Consider the following 6,932-nt stretch of genomic DNA (forward strand, 5'->3'; position numbering starts at 1 on the left):
AAATGGTACGGATCCCTTCGGGAGTCCAACTCATACTTTGCCGGTTTTTTGTTCACATTCAAATCAAAATCAGAGTAAACAGAGAGTAAAAATGCAACTCCGGTTTCACCAGAAAAAAAAAACAAAACCAATATTTTATTTTAAAAAATAATACTTATTTCCTTTAAAAAGCAATTTATGTTTTGTGTATAATGAGTGAAAATAAAATGTAAAATCACAATAATTTTTTTTGCTTCTTTTATAATAATAGCATTATTTTATAATCGTTATAGAATTCCTATTTAGCAAGGTTTTTATACTTCTACTAGCTGTCCCGGCAAACGTTTCTTTGCCATATATTAAAGTATTTCGCCCGTATTATTTTATTAAGTGACTAAGTAAATAAGCATGTCACCATGGCAACGTTCATCGCTATCCCGTCGCACAAACGATGGTCGCCGTCAGTCTCGAGTTGTAATAATTTACTATTATTTATTCAACAAATGCACTTATCAATATAAAAAGTACCCAGTAGCCGATTCTCAGACCCACTGAATATGCATATAAAATTTGGTTAAAATCAGTAGCCGTTTCGGAGGAGTATGGTGACTTAGGCCCGTATAAATAGTCAGTAGGTACTCAAGATGCATCTCGGTCTCAAGACACGGTTCAGGCTCTGTGATTGGTTGGCTGTCAAAATTTGGACCAATCACAGAGCCGAACCGCGTCTTGAGACCGGGTCGCATCTTAAGTACTGACTTAAGATGCGACCCGGTCTCAAGAACTCCGGACTGATTGAAAAACTCAAAGCAGATAATATGTTACTACCGCGTGCGTTGTGAAGATTTAAATACGGCCCAATTGGGCCGTCTGTTTAAGCCGGAAAGCCGTTTAAGATTTAAGCCGGAAAATAGTATGGACATAATATATCTGTTTATGTAGAATATCATTGGGCCTAAGTACTAACATTGTGACACGAGAATTATTTTTTATATAAGATGAACTGTCGACACTTTACAGTTTACAGTAATAATATTCAGTACCAACATTTTCTTATAGAAAAAAAATCTTTAGTAAATTAGTTTAACTGTAAAATATAAGTTGTAAAATATAAACACAAGTGTGTAGGCTTTTCTAATATATTTATACCAATGCATCGTTGAGATCTGGAAATATGTTTCTTTGTGACTCTATTTATTTAAAAAATATATAACAAAATATTCTTTGTTGTGTATAATTATTATTATGTTGCTTAGGTGTTTACGAAGCTTTTGCGAAAGTACTGTCTTGGAGCATGGTACTTATTCCTACTCTCTTGTCTAATTCACACGACCACACAATATAATTTGATTAAGGTCAGGTGGGGTAAGAGGGACGCGGGGGGAAGGGAGGCTGTAACTAATAACAAGAAAACTATAACGCCGAGCTCCATGGTGACTACGTCCATAAAACAGTATTAGGGCTCATATATTCATATATTCTTGGATAGATGAAGCTACAACACGGCAACTAAGAAAGAGAAAAAAAAATCTGTTTTCAAACTAAAAAAGCCAAGTCAGACAGGTGTTTCTTGTTTGTGTTATTAAAATATGAAAAACATCAGTTTTGCGGTTAGTGTAATTATTACGTTTAATCTTTATTTTCTACGTATTGCATTGTTTATAGTGTGTGTTTTTAGTGCTTTGTCGAGGTCAATAAAAACATAAACTCTAAAATGGCAAGCTGGGAAAGAGGAGCGGCTATACCAGGTTAAGAGAAACATATGTTCCTCTTTCCTCGTTTCAAGGGGTAACAAACATTTTTTAAATCTGCTAAAATACCGCCTGACTTTTAAGTACTGATTTGTAAGATGAACCTACCTATGTGTATGAACAACCTTTTCTATGGGACCAACTTTCGTACCCGAAATAAAAAGTCAGCTATTCCATACAAAAGTATCGATCAGCTGTGACCAAAATGTATGAAATAGTAGATTTTTTCTTTCGAGTACGAAAGTTGGTCCCATACAAAAGGTTAAGGTTTATCCTACAGGTTTATACCAACTAATATTAAGTAGATATGCGAAAGTCTGTCTTTTTGTCTGTGTGTCTGTTGCGTTTTGGCACCTAAACCACTGAACCAATCTTAAGAAATTTAGAATATAGCTTGATACCCGGGGCTAAGGACATAGGCTCCATTTTAACCGATCTAACCGGCTCACTAAAGGGGGTTCACGTTTTGAAAAATTGTGCCAACCGCGAAATAACCAAAGTGCGGACGAAGTCGCGGGCGAAAAGCTATTTTTTAAAACATTCATTTAATACCAGAAAAAGTTTAGCACCTCTGACCTTACCTATATGTTCCTGTTACCCCAAATTTCGTTTTTGTATGCTTTCAGCCTAAATAAGGCCTTATTTTAAACTAGGGAAGGTCTCATTCCCTTAACTTAAAGAAAATGATTAATATATGCTATATAAACACTTAAAAACACTTAAAAATATGAGTAATTACTTAAAAATATCGAGTGTTTCTCTTACCCCAAATCTCGGGAAAGAGGAACTTTTTTATGACCTAGCTTTGTTGCTAAATTGCGCCGTAATTATACGTACAATCTAGTTCTGTTTTGGTTCTGTGTCATAAAAAAATGTAAGTATATTTCAAAACCGAAGATGTGTTGCAATTAATATCGAAATAAATGTATAATTTTGATAGCTGAAGGCCAAAATGTTCAAAAACCAGTAAAGTATGTTTCTCTTACCCCACCTGACCTTAATTGACTTTTATATCGGCGATAGGCGATAATATGATAGCTAAATAATACGGGAGTGAAAAAGCCAAGTAGAGTACCTATAATGGGTTAATGTACGAATTTAGACAGGCATTAACTAATATTATTATTTATTGGTGATTAGTTTTAAAACACTAATATTTTCTCCAATAAAGTTTTGTTCTTCTGGAAAGTATTCTTTATTTCTACTCATCCTATATTATAACTAGCTATTTCACCGAATTTTGCTCGGTATTCGATAAAACACGAATAAAATGACATTATCTAAAAATAATTCCTAGCTAGATCGATTAATCGCCCCCGAAACCCCCAATACTTATAATAAGTTATTATCGCGTATTAATATATATATATATATATATATATATATATATTATTACTGGTAGTATTGCAATTTTACACTTTATTTTTTTGGTGTATATATATATATATATATATATATATATATATATATATATATATATATATATATATATATATATATATATATATATATATATATATATATATATATATATATATATATATATATATATATATATATATATATTAATACGCGAACGAAAAACTTTGTACTTAACCCTTTTTACGAAAAATGGGGAAACCTAGGTGTATGAAATTTTGCACAGTTGTAGTTTATATGGTGAAGGAGTGCATCGAACTAATATTTGCTTTTATTATACATTTTTTAACAAATAAAACATTACACACACTACAACACACACACATGAGAAATGACAGATTTTTGAGTGACAAGCCTATACATACGAATTATATAAAATAGGGAACAAATATAATGACCACCAAAAAATGCACTGATACCCTAAACTTGTTTACCAAAAAAAAAAAAGATAATTAACACAAAAAAATAAAGTCTAAAATTGCAATACTACCAGCTATTTTAGTCATGACAACACTTCAAATTGTAATCGAACACCAAATATAGTAAATGATCACCAAATAAAGTAAGTAAATAAAGTAAATGATAAAATAGGGAACAAATATTATGACCACCAAATACCCTAAACTTGTTTACCAAAAAAAAGATAATTAACACCAAAAAAATAAAGTCTAAAATTGCAATACTACCAGCTATTTAATAATAATAATAATAACGTTTATTTAACATAAGACATCACATTACACTACCATAAGACAAAACACATTACAATACATAGAGAAAAATAAAAGAAAAATAATTACAAAAATAATAGCATAATAATATCATGAAGAACGGTACAAGTAGTGCATTGTCATGTCTACGGCCAAAAAGGACACCACTCAGGCGTATCACCGTGACGTACACCACAGTGCCTGGTATTATGTGGTTCCTAGTAAACCGTCATCTGAAAACAGGGACGGATAAGCACTCAGCAATACATTGTAACATACATTACACCCAAAATATTATTTTATATATAAATATAATATATGGAATTCTATAAAATTATAAGATACAATAATTAATATGAAAATATAATATAAAATAAGTACTATAATATTATGAGTTGTGCGTGTGACTCAGTGCTATGGAATGGTTATGCGGCGGACCCGTCCACCCGGCGCCCTCGCCCTTCGTAAAACCCGTGCTCTCACCATAACGCAAACGGCTGTCCCATGAGGTAGGAGCGCCGCGCGCGCGCTATTTTAGTCATGACAACACTTCAAATTGTAATCGAACACCAAATATAGTAAATGATCACCAAATATAGTAAGTGATCCCTAAATATAGTAAATGATCACCAAATATAGTTAGAAATTATGCTTTTATTATACACTAGCTGTTGCCCGCGACTTCGTCCGCGTGGACTTCAGTTTCAAAAGCTTTTATAAAAAAACCCTGGTACCCCTTAAATCAATACAGCTGTGCAGTGTGCACACAATAAGTATTTCATTTTTTTTATATTAAACTTTATATTTTATGCCAAATTTTAAAGCTTATTTAGCCCTCCAATTACACAACTTTACCCATAAACTATTTATCATTGATAGATTTAAGGTTACGTCACTTCACAGATAAAGTACTGAGTTATTTAATACCGTAGAATAGATATAACAATCGAAAAAAATCGAAACTTAAATGTAAGATGATACCACGTCTTATAGAAAGACTTTTGAGCAAGCGTCAGCGCGATGTAGAAGACGCACGGCGCCATCTATTATGAATTGTTGGAACTAACTTAATTTGAACAAATTTACGCATTTTCACCCCCTTACAACCCTTTTTTCCAGTAAAAAAAGTAGCCTATGTCCTTTCTCAGGCTTTAGACTATCTGTATACAAAATTTCATTACAATCGGTTCGGAAGTTTTGGCGTTTGGCGTGAAAGCGAGACTGACAGACAGACAGACAGAGATACTTTTGGCGTTTGGCGTGAAAGCGAGACTGACAGACAGACAGACAGAGATACTTTCGCATTTATAATATTAGTATAGATTATGTGCACACTGCATAGCTGTTTTTGGGTATTTTGATCAATTAAGGGCCGCGCTACACCGGAATGGAGATGCCATGCGAGGCGAGCACTTTCAGCGCTGCCATTCCGGTGTAGCGCGGCCCTAAGAAAGTACCACCTGGGTTTTAAAAAGTTTTTAAATTTGACACAAATTTTGTTGACACCGCGCGCTATAAACTAAAGTCCACGCAGACGATGTCGCGGGGAACAGCTAGTTATGAATAAAAACAATATTATATAGTAAAGTAGGTATGATTAGTTCTGTTACAATAATAAAGTAAAAAATAAAACGCCATCTGTTTTCATATATTAGAATTAAAATGTTGATTGCATTGATATATTTTCTGGATGGAATATAGGCCACACGGTACACTCGAACTCCTTTATTTTAGAGCGCCTTAATCTGTTGTCAACTTGTCACATATTATATTAGAAATGCAGTAGGAGTTCTATAAGATAAGATAGATTGATTATTATTATACCAAGTGATAATATTATTAAACATAATATTCTAACGTATTAAAAACTATAAACAAAAACATACTAACTAATAAGTATGATTAGTTCTATGTTACAATAAAGTAAAAAATAAAACGCCATCTGTTGAATCGTATTAGAACTAAAATGTTCATTCCATCGATATATTTCTGGATTTTTTATAATATTATACATAAAATATGTTTAAGATTTTTGAAATTTTATTTTAATACACATCCAAGACCCAGGAACATTGAAAACTTTTTGTTCCGCCTGTGGGACTCGAACCCAGGACGTGAAAATATCGATGAAAATGAATTCGCATTGCGCGCTCATCCCGATGAGCGCGCAATGCGAATTCATTTACATCGATATTTTCATGGAAATAAGAAATTTTCCCACATCAAAATGTAGCCTATGTCCTTTCTCAGACTCTAGAATAACTGTATACAAAATTTCATTGCAATCGGTTCAGTAGTTTTGGCGTGAAAGCAAGACAGACAGACAGACAGACAGAGATACTTTCGCATTTATAATATTAGTATGGATTTTTTAACAAATAAAACATTACACACACTACAACACACACACACATGAGAAATGACAGATTTTTGAGTGACAAGCCTATACATACGAATTAAATAAAATAGGGAACAAATATAATGACCACCAAATACCCTAAACTTGTTTACCAAAAAAAAAAGATAATTAACACCAAAAAAATAAAGTCTAAAATTGCAATACTGCCAGCTATTTTAGTCATGACAACACTTCAAATTGTAATCGAACACCAAATATAGTAAATGATCACTAAATATATATATATATATATATATATATAGCTAGCTATATATATATATATATATATAGCTAGCTAGGGTAAGTGGAATAAGCGCTTGAGGCCGCCTCCCCATATAGACGCCAACTACCGCCAACGCGTTGGCAGACGGCACTTGCAGCGGCGTTTGTGAATAATCCACACATCAGTGTTCCCAACTTAGGGGTTTTCCCCCCAGATTTAGGGGTTAAATAAGTGAGATGGGATTTTTTTAGGGGTCTAAAATTTTTAGGGGTATTTTCAGGGATTTTTATACTTTTTAATATTTTTAAATTGTTGATATTAATATTAATTATTTCTTGACCTAGCGACTTCTAGCGACATCTAATACGTAATTCTATGACCACTCTGTGGTGACTGGCGGCAATACTGATGGTCCGATTTACATTAAATCGTAATGATGTCACTTGTGCAAC

Source organism: Aricia agestis, chromosome 1 (assembly GCF_905147365.1).
Source record: "Aricia agestis chromosome 1, ilAriAges1.1, whole genome shotgun sequence".
Lineage (NCBI taxonomy): Eukaryota > Metazoa > Arthropoda > Insecta > Lepidoptera > Lycaenidae > Aricia > Aricia agestis.